Here is a 19,242-nt window from a genome sequence, read left to right as displayed (position 1 = left end):
TGAAATTTGCTTTAGCTGCCCGCCTCCTCTCCATTTTCCGATGCCTCTTCTTCGACAGCAGATTTACTGTTTTAGTCTCCTCGCTGGCAACTGCTCCACAAACACTAAATAATACTGTGTAACCCCAAGAAGTGTGAAACCACTGTGGCGGAGTACCACATCACAGGAAGTGATATGTGATACGTGTGATATCCAATCTCCACTTCTCTGTTGGCGCCGACTGACCCTCAAATCGTTCAGCTTTTACTCTGCAAGCTTTCCCTCTTTGTGAAGATTTTCACAAAAACTAGGGAGACTTATGTACTCCAGGCGAGAGCCGGAGCAGCAGCTAAAAGTGCTGCAATTAAATACGACCTTTTCCGCTCTCCCTGGTCCTCTGTATAAAACACCTGCTGCCACCGACCCCGGCCCTGGGCTTTCTAGTTTGAACTAAACACAACCTTTCCAAATTCTCCTGAAAGTTTCCTCTGCCTCTGTCTCTCTCCTTAATCCACTGAGTGCTTTTCAGTTGCTTTTCACCCTCACGCAAGACTGCATTTAACCACCACAGAGGCACGTGTGAGGGGACTGAAGCATGGTTTTTAAACAGCAGGCATTATTTTCACTTCGCTGCAGCGTGGAGGCCTCGATGGCGGCAGGATTACGAGGAGTTGTGTTCCTAAAAAGTTTTAGTAGAAAACATCATCTGCATCTTGCTCAAAGTAAACCAACCTGGACAGTAGAGGCTGATATCTTTTTGGGGAATCCTGTGGGTCACAGAATTCACGTGACTCGTACAGGACAGGAAAAAGTCAACATGAGCAGGCAGGACCAGAGATGTAGAAACACAGATGCTTTATTGGCTGTTGGATTATATGTCAACGGCGTATACAGTACGCAGTCAGCATTGGCTAGTTGAGTAGAAAGTAGAAAGTTGTGTATTTCTACACCAAGTTATAAAATAAAGGTACATCTTAACAAGTACCATTCTCAGAACCCATCGGCTGTATTTGGCATCTGACTTCCGGCAGACGGCGATACAGCCTCTGGGGGCAGACCCCTGATTTTTTGGCATTCCGGTTTGATTTGGGCAGAGGAGGCGAATTTCCGTTTCCGACTTCCGTTTGTATATAAGTAAATATGCTGAAGCATTGCGATGGATTCAGAGTTTGCAGTGACGCCAATTATGTTCCGCCTCGTTAGTTCACCGCACGGACAGTTTAACCTGGCAACAACTGCAGCCGGCTCAAACATGATTGGTCAATATCACGCGGACTACAAACAGCCTACAACCAGAAACCAGGGCAAGTTTCTATGAGCCTTAAAAAAGGTGATTGCTAACAAGAGGCTAAATGAGACAACAGAAGCTCATCACGCTGAGCTGCACCAAACACAGCTTTACAGTCTTGTTATGGTGGTAAAGTTAGGTCATGTGACCGTATAGTGTAGTTTGTTTATGGCCTAACTTGCTTTTTACTGACGATTTCATAATAATCATCAAAATTGTGTTCATTTGTGAAGATTATAATGTATTTTTTTGTCACAGAGTTTATTTTCAGCAATAATCCAAACAAGGAAACAACTGTAATGCTTACTTCCATGTCGGCCTACAGAAAAACTTCATCCCTGGAGCACTCTATGTGGTGTCTCCAAATGTATGTCTATAGGTGGGACAGGAATCATAACAATAATGAGCTAGTAATGTAAAGGTAGTGGCTATCAAATAGTTTTCATGAAGCACAGGAAATATATGCTGGAAAATATGAGAACACACGTCATTTTATGTTACGCATGTGAGGTAAATGGATTGTTTGTCAAGATAATACTATTGCAATCACAATGCTAATTTCTATTAGTGGACAAAGGGAAATTCCCATTATGTGTTAACATCAAACTAAAGGACTAAGTGCATTGTAGTAACAGTTAGAATCAGAATAAGGCCTATTAATGAGTAGGTTTTCACTTAAATTGAATTTTCTTGGTCTTTGGTGCAGACGCTAAACTTTCCATTAACATATTAAGAGGAAATAAAAAAGGCCCGAGTACTGAGACAGTCAAGAACATAAAAACATTACAGAAAATTAACAATTAAAAAAGAAAAACATACCATGAAAAACATTATGCTAAACTGTATATCCTAAATTATTGGATATGCTTTGTTTTAATGTGTAAATGTGAAGTTCTGAGAGGAATAAATGCTTTTTTTCTTTATCATTTAACTTAACTTAAACATTTAATTTAACACATACGGAAAGGTTATGGGACAGGAGACATTCTTCTGAGATTGGAATGAGACAGTAATTGTTTTTCTTTTTTCACCCTGTCATGGAATTGGGGCGGGACAGGAGTCGTTTTGTTGGAGTGGGACAGGACAGGAGTGAAAATCCATTCCTGTTCTACCCTCTACTGTACAGAGGCCAGGAAATGAATTAATGTGACATGACAGAAGAGTGACAATCATCAGAAAACAACTTTTAAAACCACCATTTCAGCCCAGTCAGATCATGGCAACGCCTCCACTCAAAATCCCAAATAAAGTCAAGCCAATAAAGATGGGAAGAGGACAAGGAGGGAAAAAAAAGGCCCCAGTGCCTCGTGGGAAATCAGTGCCTTAATTAAGCAGGCCTGGTTTCTGTCACCAAGCACAGGGATTATGGGCCTTGCTCATTATAGTCCTGATTATTGCTTTTCCCCAGCAATCACAGAAAAAAAGCCAGTAAACACATTTGTCAATGATTTCTTGCCAATCTGACGACAAACTTACATCAGATTTAATATTCCACACCCACAAGGCCCGCATGTGCCCCTTCCTCCCCTCATCCTCGCCTCCCCTCCCCCACCCCGTCTACTTTATTTATTCTCATCCGGCGAGGCAAACAAATCAAAGCACACTTGACCAACTGACAAAGAGCTAAAACTTTTATAAACGAGGAAGTAAAATCCACTTCCAAATGGTGACCGACCTGCTGAAGTCGGGCATCAATATTACATAAAGCAAACAACAAATGAGTCACGCAATCACACAAAAACCCTCCACACGGCCACTCGCAAATTCGCCGGCCAAGCTCGAGCCAGATGCAATAGCTGTGACTGCAAGTTGTTTAAAGGCATGAGAGTTAATGCAGCGGTGCCAGCTGCTGTTTGAATAATACATGTCTGCCAGAGTGAGTTCCAGTTTGGACACTAAGGAAGAGAAGATAAGAGATATATGCACTGCATTCACTAATTTACCAATAAACAAGCTCTGATGTAAGAATCCAAAGTTGTGTCCAATCACGCTGAGGCTGTAAGAGGACCCAAATTCAAACCCCCATTTTGGCAGGCGACCTCCCTGCTGAAGAGTCCTTGAGCAGCTCAAGAAGGGTGCGATCACATTGGAAGCAATTTTAGAAGCGTTTTTTTTTTAAGAGAGAGAGAGAGATTGATTTGTGTTTTGTTCATGCGACTGGAGTTTTGAAGAAATGAATCAATTCACAATCAGTCTTGTTTTGTATCTGCTGTCCAATCAGAGAGGGCGACAGATGGGAGTCGAGGTGATTTAGAAATAACATGAATGGAAGACAGACACAGAGTCGCTGTTAATGATGATTCATTAGTGACATTAGCATTAATTAAACTAAATAGCAAACATTCACTTGATGGCTGCAAAAAGTGAAGTTGAAATTAATAAAACAGCAGGCGTGGAGTTGGCAAATTGCTTGGAACTTTTTAGCATAATTTTGTGACATTTCGTAAGATATATGAAGTTAATCTGAACTTGTCTTCATGTTATTTAGTGTTTTAATATTTGTGATGATGTCACTCTCTGTGAGTCTGTTTGTCTGAAGAGTTGTCAACACAAACACGTCCAAACTTTTTACTAAAAATTTAAAGTCAATATGTTATTTCTACAATGCATCATTATCACTGATGTTATAACGTGTCCCTTTATTGCCACTTTTAGAGAGCAGAGAATCCAACACGAGGTTGTTCTCTTGACTGCCAATCTATTGGACTCACACTAAAACAATTAGTTGATCAATAAGTTTAAAATGAGTCACCAAGAGTTTTGAAAATAAATGAATCATTGATCAAGAATGAGACACATTTGCTGGTTCAAGCCTCTCAAGTATGAGGATTTTCTGCTTTTTATTATATTTTCAATTTCACTGTAAATTTTGTCTCTTTGGGTTTGAGCTGTTGGTCCAACTTTATCATCAGACAAGAACGTCAGTATTGGACGATTCGGCAAAGTCCTGGATTGCCAGTGTTTGAACACGAACATATGAGAGCTACAGTAGATCTGAGAAAGATTGTGGTTATGGCAAATAAAATATGGTTGAATTATTCAACTAATACACTCCATTAAAGCCAGGGAAAGATTGTGGTCTACCTTAACTGCAGTGTTGGGCAGTAACGCATTACAGTAATATTACTACTTTTCACAGTTAGTAGTAGTGTTGGTGAAGATTCTCAGTCATCCAGGTCATGGTAATCTTTGTCATCACAGGCAACTGGACTTGCTTGAGTTTCTTGAAGATGTTTCATCTCTCATACTAGAGGCTTCTTCAGTTCAAATAAACACAAGAAATGTGTGCTCTAGAGAAAGGATCAGCACTCAGTGAAAAACCTCCTAAGCCCTATGATAAGCTATTATGGCAAGGCTTAACTATACAGACCAGTGAGCAGTGATAACTAACATGCCTTTGGGGTCATCAGGTGGGAACCTCCTTTCACCAGTGTTTCGTCTAGTTGGTCCCACGACACCTCCAGGAGGCTAGACAGTGATCTCTAGCGTCCCAGAGACACTCCCCTAATGCCAGGTCTCACTGCTCCTCACACCAGCCCAATAACCTCCTTTACCTTACATACACATGGCTTTCTCAGCCCAAACAGCACTGCCACCTTCAACCAAACCCAGGCTCCGTACATGCGAGCTCCAGGTAGTGACTGTGCCGATACTACTTTTCCTAGCACATTCACCATACTCTATTTCACACGCTACATAGCATAACTACAATATAAGCTTAAGTTAAAGGAGATAGAGGAGATAAACTCACAGGATTTCTCAGCCCAAACAGCACTGCCACCTTCAACAAACCCAGGCTCTGTTTACGCGAGCTCCAGTTCTGTACTGCCTCTTAGATGAGAGGTGAAACGTCTTCAAGAAACTCAAGCAAGTCCAACTGCCTGTGATATAGCACTTTTAATAATAACAATAATAATAATAATAATACATTTTATTTCTTAGGTGCCTTTCTGTCACTCAAGGACACCTTACAATGGATAAAAGACAATGCACAGTACACAATAAAATCAATTAAAATAATTTAAAATAAAATTACAAAAGAGAATCACAAAAAGTACACACGAGTAAAAACAGTTAGATGTGGACAGGAAATGGGGTTAGTGAAGGGAAAAGGCGATCTTAAACAGGTGTGTTTTGAGTCGGGACTTGAATTGTGATAGTGTACTGATGTTCCTTATTTCGGGTGGAAGAGAGTTCCAGAGCCGGGGAGCAGAGCGGGTGAAAGCTTTTGATTAATGAGTAGTATTACGAATCACTAATAACAGTTCAGTAATAATATAACATCAAAGATACTCGACAACAAAAGATAACCCATTGCTAGCTGCGCCAGTGGTATAGAATGGTATCGACTTCCGTTCCTCTTTCCCTCGGCATACCTCTATCTCATTTGGAGGTGTAGTAAATGTCATTTGTATGGATGAAATCAGATTCAAAAAAATACAACACCACATACAGAACAAACTTGATGTTTGTCCCTTATTTTGCCACTCACTGCTAGCCTAACATCTGATATCAACTGAGTGTAAGATCATGTCAGTTGTTGCCAGATCGAGTGTGTTGCGAAAACAGAGACACGTCGCGAACAAAGTTAATTTTCTCCTGATTTTTCTGTCTGGAAAAAAAAAAAAAGCCATTTCAGGGTCAGAATGTTTAAAGGGTTGAAGCTTGTGAAACATGGGTCCAGCATTTACTTATGGTGCGAAGGAAACACTCATCTTTACTCACGTTCACTTTTCCCATTATAATGACCAGACTTAGCACTGCTGCTAGTCTTCTAAAGGGGCGGGGCAGTGGTGCAGTGGTTAGCATTGTCGCCTCACAAGAGGGATTCTGGTTAGAACCCAGGGTGGGGGAGCCCTTCTGTGCAGAATTTGCATGTTCTCCCTGTGTCAGTGTGGGTTTCCTCCAGGTGCTCCAGCTTCCTCCCACAGTCCAAAGACATGCAGGTTAATTGGTGACTCTAAATTGTCGGTAGGTGTGAATGTGAGTGTGAACGGTTGTCTGTCTCTATGTGTCAGCCCTGTGTGTGTTTGTGTGGTGATCTTGGATAGGCCGGGTTTGGGCTTCCACTTGACACACGCCAGCTCAGTTCGGGTTGTAATTTCTTTTGGCCTACTTTACATAATACATACAGGCGCACCAGGTCGAACAATACATCGTCATCGTCAAAACATGTCACGTAAAGATGTCACTTTGGAATTGTGATGGTTATTTTTGACTATTTCCTGACATGTTAACAGATAATGAAAGAAGTCATCAGCTGCACCCCCACACTGAGCTCCACTGTCTCCCTCCCTCTCTGAGCCTCTGATCTTGGCTCCATTCTGTCTGTTTGGCTCCAAAAAAAGGGACCATAAATACAGTCCGCTGGCTTCAAAACAACCAGTTAGAAACCGGTGGTTGATGTCACATTCACCTCATCCACTATTATTTACTGTCAAAAAAACCCCGGAGTGTTCAGCCTCAGCCTGGAGCAATCGACCCCTAAATCACTACGAGCTCAGGGGACACAGAGCTGCAGTTGACTCTGGAGGAGGGGTGAAAGGTCACGGCGACAGAGTGATCGATAAAATATTATATGACTTTACAATATCAGTTAGAGGACATGGGCGGAGGACGTCTCATCAGGGTTACAGGAGAGGAAGATGCACACACGAACATGCAGACACACAGAACCAGATGGAAAGGTGAAGCCTCGCAGCGAGGTGCGTGCTCCTGCGACTGGCGCACGTGTAACTCATGATGAGGGCTCGCAGCGAGGACATGGCCAGGTTTATTATTACTGTTGCTAAGAGGATTCACGGGGACATGACGCAGGGCACGCATTATCCGAATTCCAAGGCAGGGCTGCAGCTGTCCCTCCTCGGCCCCTCTCACCTTCTTCAACACGGCCTCGTGGTCTCACACAAACCCGCGCCCATCACCGTGGGAACAGTATATCTCTCATTTAGCTTACCTAGTGGGCAGCTGGTCAGGTTACAGTGTGTTAGATTTACGAGAGAGGCGGTGTGATCGAATGTGCCCTCTGTGACAAGATACCTCCCTGATCCCGTGCATCTCTCACATTCTCCGGACTCGAATATCTAATGCACCCGACCCGCTCCCATTTGCTGCTCTCGCTCTTACTTGTTGTCATGGATACAAAGCCCCTTTCACCAGCCCGGCTCCCTCTCTCTAAATGCGACACATGACACGCGACCACTTCTCCGTAACACTTCAACCTTTTTCCATTCATTTCTATTCACAGAGCTAAACAGCACAATGAAACTGTCCCTGGAGGGAATAAAGAGTCCTAACAGGTTTACCTCTGTCTGCTGACACACACTCTATTACCTCATGTGCACGCTTTCGTGCCAAAACCCACGCACACACACACAAAGCTCAGCAGCTGATGCAGGTGGAGGAAGGGACGAGCAGGAGATCACAGCTGGCTTCACTGTGTCGCCACACTGTGACTCCAGCCCTTAAACCCATTGTCCAAACCCGCCAATAACACTAAAGAAAGGCTGCACATATGCCACCTTTGTGCTGCGACTGTAACTCTCTCCTTTTACAGCAGGGACTTCCCTTTCACCCCAGAGATGGATAACACAGCGGGCGACAAAGGGAAGCTGAGGATAAAGCTCTCTGTGCCCTGCACGGAGCTGTCACCTGCAGTCCTGATTCAGATCTGCTAAACCGTGTTCAACAGTGATCACAGCACCCAGCAGGCCTGTAACTGTGTGTTGTAACTATGAGTTATTAATTAAGTCGCTGGTCGACAGAGAATTAATGAACATTTTTTTTATATTCATGTAACTGTTTCAGTCATTTATCGAGCAAAATGTCATGTAAGCTTCTTAAACATTTGGATTTGCTGCTTTTCACTTTCAGTTTCAGATTCTTTCGACTTAATCTTTTTGGTTTGGAACAAAACAAGCACAGTGCAGAAGCAACCTTGGGCTCTGTGAAATTATGTTATGCATTGTTCACTATTTTATGTCATTTAAGAGATCAAACATTTGAATAAATCAAAATAAAACAGATTTTCACCTCAAGATTATTGTGGCCAAAATAGTTAAATAGCAATATTATCGCGATATCTAGAGACAATTCTAAAAAAATAAATAAATAAAAATACGTCAAATTCATCTTTAACTATGTTTATTGTGTAGTTTTGTGGCTTTTTTGGCAAATATATTACACTTAAAATATGACTGTAGGGAGGTGAGGAGCGAGCACTTTTCATTTTTATAGATCAAACATTTAAATAATTTAAAATAAAACTCAATGATTAACCCACGATTAGAGCTGGCAACAGTATCGGATTTTCACCACATGATTATTGAGGCCAAAAGAGCTCACGATAGCAATATTATTGTGATATCTATTGAAAAATCTACAGTATATATAAATAAAAAATATAGCAGCAACTCTGTGTATTGTGTGTTTTGTCTTTTTGTTTTTTTGGTAAATAGTGTAGGTAGGTGGAGTCCGTCACCATAACTGTATAAAAGCGTAAAAAAAAGTGCAATTACACTTGACTTATAGTGAAAAAGAAACCAGATGGTGTTGGGACAGGAAGACAAAGCAAGAACGGAAATAAATCAAGAGATGCTGGATTCAACTGGTCTGCACTGAGGGGGACAAAGGCAACAAGTGCCTGCGAGAGCACCAACCACGTGTCTGATTGCTGGCAAAGTGACCCTCAGACAGGTGATATCATATGTGTATTATAACCATTCATATTTAAATATCACGGTTATTGTCAGTGCCTGTATATTACAACACCGTCTCCCCAAATCAGTAATGGTATAAGTTTTGTTTTGTTCATTTTAGCTTCTCAATGAGGATTTGCTGTTTCTCTGTTCTTTACAGTGTTATAAGTTGAGCTAATCTTTCTAGGTTTTGAAGAAAATAAGCAGTGTGAAGATGCCACCTTGGGCTCAGCAAAATTGTGATGAGCATGTTTTCACAATTTTATGTCCTTATATTAAAGACTTAGACTTTATTGTCATTCAACAAATACACCATCGGTGCACATATTAAACGAGATTTCGTTACCTTGGCTCACAGTAGAGTGGATGCATAAATTGATCAAACACATGAGTAAATCAACATAAAATGGAAAACTTTACCACCAAAGAAAATTAAAAAACAAATGCAGCTTTCAAAGGTTCCCTGTGGAGTATCTGGACCACTGTTTGCACTATGGAGAAATATTTACACTGTGGGTCCCTGTTTTGTTTGACCCATGCACACAAAGTTATGACTGTATGTGGGCAATGCAATTCACATTCTTGCCAGTAGTTTCGCACAATCAGATCACCAGGAAAAAAGTTTGTTTTATGTTTCTGCAAACGATACATTACATTTACACATCATCACACAATTAATCAATTAAATGATGAGTTGTCAACTACTGAATTAATCAGAAACTGAAACTGGATAATTGATTAACTGGTTTCAGTAATTTTTTATTTTTAATATAAAAATTTTTGATTCCAGCTTCTTAAATTTGAACATTTTCTGGTCTCTTTACTCCTCTGTGGCAGTAAACTGAATATCTTTGGTTGTCATCTTGGGCTTTGGGAAACACTGGTTGACATATTTTTCACCATTTAGTGGCATTCTATAGACTGATTATGAAACAATTATTCTATTAATACAGAAAATAATCGATAGATTGTCAATGAAAATAAATATTAGTTACAGCCCTTCTTCAGAGTTCCTTTAAATTAGATTTTCCAAAACCTTATGTGACAAAGAACTTGAGAAAGAGTATGATTTACATTTCTACTTTTTGATTGTCTGTTAATCCAGAAAATTTCAGGATTAAATATTCTGGATAAAACAGCACCAGAAATGTCAGATTTATTTATTTTGTAAATTTCTTAGAAATATTCATCAGGTTTATAATTAATTTTTATGTTCTCAGAGATGTTTTCTTTGCCTGTAAATTGAAAAATTCAGCCCATTTTAGAGTTGCACGAATTAATCGATTAGTGTATTAAGTGGTAAATAATTTATGATAAAATAATCATAAATTGCAGCCCTACTCCACCTTTAAATTAGATTTTTCAAAACCTTATATAACAAAGAACTTGACGAAGAGTATGATTTCCAGTTTTGATTATCTGTTAATCCAGAAAGTATCAGGATAAAATATCCTTGGTCAATTTCCCCAAAATATTCATCAGTACTATAATTTATTTTTATGTTTTTGGATTTTTTCTTTGTGAGTAAATTGAAAAATGATGCCCACTTTAAAGTTTAGAGTGTCAGTTAATTAGGTAAATTAATTGGTAAATTGTAACTAACTAACTGTATCCCTTGCTCACTTTCATGTGATTCCCGATGCTCAAATCTTGGAACTCACCCCCTCATGCTTCGTAGCCAACACCTCCCATCTGACATGAAGAAGAATGAATGCCATGAAAACAGTTATTTTCTAATACAATTTGAACAAGAAGGCCAGAGAAAGAATTTTGGACAGAAAGCAGAGAGCCCAGAGAAACCAGGAATACTAAAGACATGGGGGACAAGGCTGAGAATAAAATGTACTTTCTAGAGAGACAAGAGACTGTCACTGATCTAAACAGAGAGGCCTGGCTGTGGGGGGAGGAGGAGGAGGAGGAGGAGGAGGAGTGGAGTTGGTCGGTTTCACTTGTCATGCACCCTCGCAACACTGTCTCCATAAAAACATACTGACTGCCAGTGCTGAAGGAGAAAAAGACAAAAGGAGAAGATGAAAAAAAAAAGGGGGAGAGGACACTCAAAGGTAAGGGAGAGGACGGGGGAGCAATTGAAAATACAGACAGCAATGCTCCATATTTTCTGAGCCAAGAGCGAGGCGAGCAGGAGCTGGGGAGGGAAAGTGAGCTATATTTTTTTGGATGTCTGGAGCGAGCCCAAAGGTCCTCCTCTACAAGGACACAATGCAATAAAACACTCAGAGATAAAAGTGTCTGATAGGGGGCGACAAGAGTGGGAGAGGAGGAAGAGGGGGAAGTAATAGAGGATGCGGTCGGGCCTCTGAAATGAAAGCTGGAGCAGCACCCTGGTGGGAGTGAGGGAGATACTGGGCTAAGGGCAAGAAATGCGCCAGGGCTATTCTGGGTGTCGTGGCGTGGGTCGGTGACAGCTTAGAGAGCCGGAGCCGGCCAAGTCAAAGCGCCTGCAGCCAAATGACAAACACCATCATATATGAATGACTCGGGAGAACGACGAGCTCCCCTTTGCATTGGGGAGCAGTAAACCTTATAAATGCAGTGCGCTGAAATAACAAAGCATAACCCTTCGTGTCATGTATAGAAACAAGGCAAACTGTTGGAGCTCCACAAATAGAATGCTGGCCGTGTGTCGTGTTCAACGTGGACTGTAGGTCCTGTTCATATAACCGAGAGCTTTAGGATTCCTTATTATGTTGAAGGGGAGACACTCAAGGTGGACAGGGTACATTTTTAGCATATAGACATCATGTGAATCTGTAATGGGAGGCAGTTGCACCAGCTCTTCTTAATTTACAAATTTAGCCTCACCTTGTGTTTAAGAAGTCAAAATTTAAGCTTAAATTAATGAAGGTTACTTAACACAACCTAGATGTAATCGTAGACATTAGTTGTGACTTAAAATTTACACCCAGAAATTGACAGGTGTAACAGTATGTAGCTAGCTAAGCTAGCTAACTGACAAAATAGATGCTAGCTTGACAAAATATGACCTAAAATATTGAGATACATTTGATTGAAGAGCAAGAGATGTATTATAGAGTGTGGTTCATAATGACATAAGCTGGAAAGATTTAAAATTATGTTAAACAAAATAATATGATAGAAATCTTTAAGCTTATAACATCAGGCTATGCTTGATGACCCAATAACTTCAGTTAGCTTAGCATAGCCAGATATTTCCCGCTCATTTAAAACCAAACAAATGCAATTAATTCTGAAGCATCTATTTCTCAATGTGTGCATATTTTAAAAATATGTCATACATTTACAAAGCAGTTAAGTTTAATATATCTATTGGTCCCTAAAATGTATTTTTGGCAGTTATGCTGAAGCTAATGATGCTAAAGTGACCTCCTGTTTACATAGGTAGTTACTTTTGATTTGACGGTACTACAGATGTTTCCTAGAAACAAACTTATATATCACTTTAGTCTTTCATAGCTCAGACATTCCTTAGGTTTAATGGTGCAATCTGATTTTAGCAAATTTTTGAAACTAGCTAGTTACTAAGAGTTTAGGGTGGACATATAACCCTAACCCCATCTCAAGTTGTCGAAAACTGGTGCTTGGTCAGTGACTTCCAGCTCTAGACTCTGACGAAAAGACATGTTTTTTCACGTCGGCATGATATGCAGCTGATCGAGGGGGAAACGCAGTGGCACCCACATGCATTAGTTGTTGAAGGAAAAAAAACACGTCAATTTACGGTGTTGTACCAACACAGCGTGTTTATTTTGAGACTGTATGTAAACGGTAAATTTCCTGTGAAAATGGAAGTATATTTTGAAAACAGACAATGCCTGTAACAGGCTAACACAGTATCCCAGAACGTCAACAACCAACGCACCCAGGGTACCTTTCACGTCAAATTTCGACGTGGAAAGTCTATGACCAAATATCGATATGTGACGAGGTTGGAGAGAGAATGTGTTGGTTTTTCAAACAAACTTGAATTCACAGATACCTGGTGGAAATTCAGATGTATACACAGGTAATGAATTACTGAAAATGTAACAGTGAAATTATTTAAAAATACATATTTTATATATACATACAAGATGTTAAGTATTTATTATATAAATCATACATAACAATAGCATAAATTAAAGATATGTTTAACATATTTGTAAACAAAGTAGTCATGTAAGTTTAAACTATTCAAACTCTGGACCTTGAGTTATTGATTTAGAAGTGATTTTTTTGTCAGACGATTATACAGAGTAGACTCTGCTGAAGGGCGTCTCATTGTGCTGCACTGTGCATATCTCTTTTCAGACTTTATTTCTTCTCAACTTTATTTCGTCTTCTTCGTTTATGTGGCTTCAGGTCTGAAAAGTCTCGCGCCTTCTGCCTGATTTCTAATTCATATATGCTCCATATATCTGTCACGCTGTCCTGCGAGCTCTATTTGAACAGTAATAACTTTAACATATTCTCACTCTTCATTAGCCTCCGAGCCCTATCAGCTAGTTTCATGGATTAAGATACAGAAATGCTCGACACCATGTACGACGATGTACTGAAGAAACTCACTCCACTGAAATGGTACAGTGGCTGATTTCACTAATTAATTACTTTTTTCCTGGTTGAAGGTGAGGTAATCAGTTAAATGAGCTGCTGTAGTGTTTGGGTGGAATATAGATTTGCAGTTCCACCTGATGGAGAGTCACGTCTCCACACTGTTGTGGTCACAGTCGTCAGAGCAGATAAAAGGTAAAAGATTGTCTCATTATTCATCCTGGACCTCGATTCTTCATTGAAACAGACCATCACTGTCTATAAAACATTACTGTACCGAGATGTTTGACCTCCGCTGCACAAATAATAATTTACAAAGCAAACATAAAAGGTCATGATACCGTCCAGAGGGGCTAAATGTGATACATTATTGATGCCTGTGCAGAAATACTCTTTTCACCTCCTCTCCAGGGAGGACGCAGCAAAGGGTCAGCTACAGACAAACACTTTGAACACTTCTTTGCCACTTTATCACAACACATAGACAAATATTATTTAAAAGGTTTACATTTCTACCCAGATTGTACGTCCACACAGATACGTCCGGTACGTCCATACAAATATTTTAGCTTCTTCTGGACATGTTCTTGCAGGCAAATTTTCTCTGTCATGATAACAAGTCACTAGCTATATTTCCATCCAAAAGTGATTGGAATCATTGGGAAATGCAAATTAAAAGAAATTCGAATCCTGTGTGTTTCCATTAAATGTACGGACTTTGGTGAAAACTACGAACTCATGTGAGTTTTCTGCAGAACCGGAAACAAAGCAAGTCTCGTATCGTTCTTCTTCTACGTTTTCTGGCTGTTGGCAACCAGCTTGTAAATGCATTACCGCTTTCCCGACCTGGAGTGTGGAAATCACCATGGAGAGAGGTGCGCTACGTCAGACTTAATTCGAACATAACTGATTCCATCCCCCGTTTTGCGAATCAACATTTTTTTGAATCAACCAAAACCTGGCTAAAGTGAGCGTATTTTAGTTTGTGCGAATCAGGGGATTTTAATTCGAATTTTGGCGTTTCCATCATAATTTTCCAATGCGATACTTCTAGATGCGCATCTAAACAGGCTGATGGAAACATGGCTTATGTCAGGTCACGCACACCATATAATCCCCCCTCTGAGGGTCATCGAACCCCCATCAGCCAATTAAAAATCTAATCATCTAAACATTTAAACCATCAGCCGATGCAAGTGAAGGCAAAAGCCAACAAACTATCACCTTCTTCAATTACATTTGTTTAGATTTATTCAAAATGTATTTAAAATTTGTTTAGCATTAGTTGTTTGTTGGGAAATTACAGGCCTGTCCCATATAGACACCTGTCGCAAATATAGGCCTGTTGAGTTCAGTGATTTAAGCAAATAACAGCCTGGGCTATTAACTGAAATTTTACGGTAATTTATCAAATACAGCCAATGCAGCAATGACCACCACTGTGTAAACAACAGACAACAAAAAACACACACACACACAAAAAAAAAAAAAAAAAAAACGAAAACATGGACGACAGTTGAGTCCAGGCTTTTCTGAGCAAATATGTGACAGTGGAAAAACAATGCAAATTTGACTCATCAAAGGGAATGTGACAGCTGGCCAGGTTACAGTACGTCACTACAGCGTTCCTGATGGCGGTGCACAGTCAAACATAAAAACGTCCTTTAAAGTATGTAGTTCTCAGGGTAGCTCCCCAAAACTGTTTCGTCTGAAAACCCTTAATGTGACTTACAAGTGCTAGCATGTTAGCTCTTAGCTTGCATGCTACAATAGATGACCAACAAGCCCTGCAAGTTGTCCGTATGTCAAAACCTCTAGCATCACCAATTTTGTGAAGACACTCAGATAAACTCAGCTGTGCCTGTTTCTGCTGTGCCCGAGCCTAAAAACTGATTTCTAAAACTCAAAATCAAAACAGCAAGCCCTAAATCTGGATCCTCAAGTTAAAACACTGTAAAAAAAACTCTCCTCTGTACATCTTCTGTGTGAATTAGAGCCTGCTGCCATCACTATCACTTTCTTTACACCTGTCTGTAACATTTGGCCTCTCTGTGGCGATTCTGCCGGGCAGCTGACCAGCTCGCAGCACATGTTTCACACATTAGGCAGCCCTTCTTCTGCTCTGCACGTTGCTGTTACTACACATGCTTCTATTATTTCTGCGTTTGTAGACAGGGATGGAGGAAGGAAATGAAAAAAAAACAGCTTCATGCCTCAGTGAATCTCTAATCAAGCAACAGAAAGCACATTCATGAGCGTGAGTATGTGTGAGTTGGTGCAAATGTTCCTGCGCATTATGTCTTTCTGTGCATTCTGTGGATGTCACCACTTTTACAGTTACAGTTGGAGGAGTAGGTGTGGGGGAGGGGCAGAGTGTACTACTGTATGTATTTGCACGTTTATGATATTTACTTCTTTCTTTGCTTCCCCCAGAGATTCCTGCCCGTCCCTGCAACACACCACAGCCACGAGGGCCATGGACGCTCACTGATGGCCATATAGTGACTGATGGCCGACCATTGGCTTAGTGTGTCAGGGCCTTTATGTTTCGGGACAGCTTTACTCATCCTATGACCTGCAGCAAATCTGGCCCATGATAGGGTGCCTATTGGCCCGCCACCATTTTCTAATTCACAATGTAAGTAACCTGATACATACTGGGATTTTTTCTTAGTTTTATTGTAAATAAGGTGCCAAAATGCATAAAAAGCATCAAAATATAGCTTTTCCAATTTAAAAAAGCACCATGGGAGAACAGAGGTCTTTGTAATGCCCCAATGTCCTCAAATCCTGATAACACCCCTGCATACAGCTGACCTGTGCAGAGCTGCTGCTACTGGATTTGCCTCTTGACAAAGATAAGTTATGACAGCAAACGTCAAAAGGCTGAAAAGAGGCAATTTATTTATTATACACGCTGATAATATTAATGTTTGTGCCTCCTGTCATTTTGCAAAAGTGGCCCTCAGGCAAAGACAGTTAAGTATCTCCAGTTTAGGATCACCAGAAAGGTTGCGAGATGATTTGAAGGTGAATGAATGGTGACAATAAGACTACCATGGTTGAAAATGATAACAAACTAAATTCTGCTACAAAAGACTGTGTTTATATTTCAGATATTTCTCTAATCTTATTTTTTCCCTTGTGAAATAGTTTATAGTTTTATCTAAGCAGGCCTCAAAACAATATTCAATTATTTTGTGAAGGAAAATTCACAATTAGACATACATTAGACATAATACTGCTTTGCATTAAGTCAACATATCCTCTTAAAAGCGTTTGTATGATACCTTAAAAAAATGCACTTAACAGATCGTATAGAACAAATTAACGCTCCACGAATGGTGTTGTTACATTACGAACTTAATGTGAAGTTACATAGGTTAGGTTTAGAAAAAGAAACGAGACGTACCGATGTACCGTAAAATTACTAAGTTTACTTGGTTTCACACAGGACACTAACACCGACCTCCTGGGGGAAAGTCCTGTGTGTGTTTGACGCATCCACCACCACAACTTGTCTTCTTACGCAGAGTTTTGCTCTTTATACTACTCCCTTCTTTACTCCCATCAGCAGATTAGTGATGTGATTGTAGCCATCCCAATTATATGGGTTATGTTACAGATTATTGGTGCGTTATCTTTCGAGTTTGCATGTTCTCCCCGTGTCAGCGTGGGTTTTCTCCAAAGACATGCAGGTTAACTGGTGACTCTAAATTGTCCGTAGGTGTGAATGTGAGTGTGAATGGTTGTCTGTCTCTATGTGTCAGCCCTGTGATAGTCTGGTGACCTGTCCAGGGTGTACCCTGCCTCTCACCCAATGACAGCTGGGATAGGCTCCACCCCCTCGCAGCCCCTAACAGGATAAGCCGTTACTGAAATGCATTTACGAACAGTGCATAAGAACAGTTTGATGAAGTGGTCAGAGGCAAAAAAGGTCGGGAACCAGTGTTAGGAAATGCATCATGTCAATCAGGGTCCTCATGAGAACTGGATAGAATTATGCGTGTCAATATGTGTGTATTTGTATACATGTGATTGCTTGGCGATGGGGGGTGTGTTTGATTTGCTGCAGAGAAAGAAAGACATCACTGATTGAGAAGTGGATGGCATAAGGAAGAGGCATACAGCTCTAAAAATAGTCAGGGACATGGATTTTCTCTGGAGGGGGCTGTGTGTGTGTGTGTGTGTGTGTGTGTGTGTGTGTGTGTGTGTGTGTGCGCGCCAGCCACAGACCTCGACTTCTCTGACATTTAATGGCGACACATAAACACACACACATAATATAGCCACACACATTAGCACACAGCGACACAAACAGTTGAAAACACACCATGAAATTACGATCAGCATTCACAGCCTGCGGTCACGCACACACAATGCTCCACAGTACACATACATATCACGCCTATGGCTGGGTTTTACACTGCAATTCTCTACAGTACATCACAGTTGCCCAACCTTCAGGCTGGCAACCAATGTAGTGTCTTCTGATGTTAAAATGGGTCCCTTGATAAATTCCTAATTATACAGAAATGACTGTGGAACGTCTTCCAATGGCCTTTGGGCCGCATAGAAGCGCTATAAACGTCACGCAGCTTGCCAATGAATTTCTATTGACCGTCTTATGAGAGCAGTTTCATTTCTGTCCTGTGGAGGATTCAAACGCTGCGTGTACTCTCAGGGCTCAACCTAAACATTTTCATCTATAGTTATTGGGGTCAAAGACATTTCCTGGCCTCTACACAGGGCTGCTTGCCAAAGACAAAGGTGGTGAACTCCAGCTTTACATTAATTTACGCCCCTGCTGTCCGCTCCTTAAACTGTAGCCCAGTGTGGCGAGCAGGTGCAAGATTGACTGTTTCGTCAGCAGGCAGGAGGGTTGGGTGGAGGAATGGGGGTGTTAACAACAAGGTTAACCTTCTCTGAATCAATCTTCCTCTATATTATATATATTCGTGTCCCAGTAGGTGCTGAGAGATGAGCCCGCAGGAAGAAAGGAAACCGTGTTGGAAGCTGAGAGAGAAAGGCAGCAAAGACTGTTATCTCAGGAAGTGCAGTTTAACCTCTTCAACTTTTCCCATAAATTTACTCGCTATCTTTAAATGTCCGCAGTGTGATAGTGTCACATATTTAACATATAATGTATGAGTTTCCAACTCTTAACGTTCTTCTTAAACTTTATGACTTCTAGGAGTATCCATTCCTAAAACAGAAATCGATACCTTGTGCATCATTTTGGACATATTTTCTCAATTTAACACATTATAAAGACACCATATTTGGTATCTTTAGAAACTTTGTGATCCCCAGTACAATTTAAGACAAAGTTTAAAGGAAAGGGAGAGTCCAGGGGGACCATTACGACCTACAAGACAAGGGTCACTTGACCGAACTAGCAGGTGTGATGGCAAGCTAATATGCTAGCTTGTTTACTGCCAGGAACCACCACTGGCTCTGACTTTGATGCTCATATTTCATTTTTTAAATTAAAAAATAAAATACCCACCCGTTACAATGAATTAATAATGATGTTTGTTGTCTTTAAACCCAAATAACATTGTGTTGCAGCTGTACTTTTTTATTTGTCACGTTTCTTCTGCTAATGTTTTGTTTTTGCACCCCTCACAGAGCATTTAAGAATTTCAGGGAGAATTACAAGATAGTTAAACAACAAAACAGAAATTATAAATCTACTTATGAGTATTATTGAGGGGATGTTTAATTTTTAATTTTCACATCAAC

General features: G+C 40.5%; 1 protein-coding gene across 5 annotated transcripts in view; it reads right to left on the bottom strand.

Annotated features, from left to right (window-relative positions):
- Positions 1-19,242, bottom strand: part of slc8a3 (solute carrier family 8 member 3) — a 221,513-nt gene that overhangs the window by 80,840 nt on the left and 121,431 nt on the right. The window lies entirely within an intron of this gene.

This window comes from Epinephelus lanceolatus, chromosome 15, assembly GCF_041903045.1.
Source record: "Epinephelus lanceolatus isolate andai-2023 chromosome 15, ASM4190304v1, whole genome shotgun sequence".
NCBI lineage: Eukaryota > Metazoa > Chordata > Actinopteri > Perciformes > Serranidae > Epinephelus > Epinephelus lanceolatus.
Note: the sequence above shows the minus strand (reverse complement) of the source record. Positions and strands in the feature narration are given on the sequence as shown.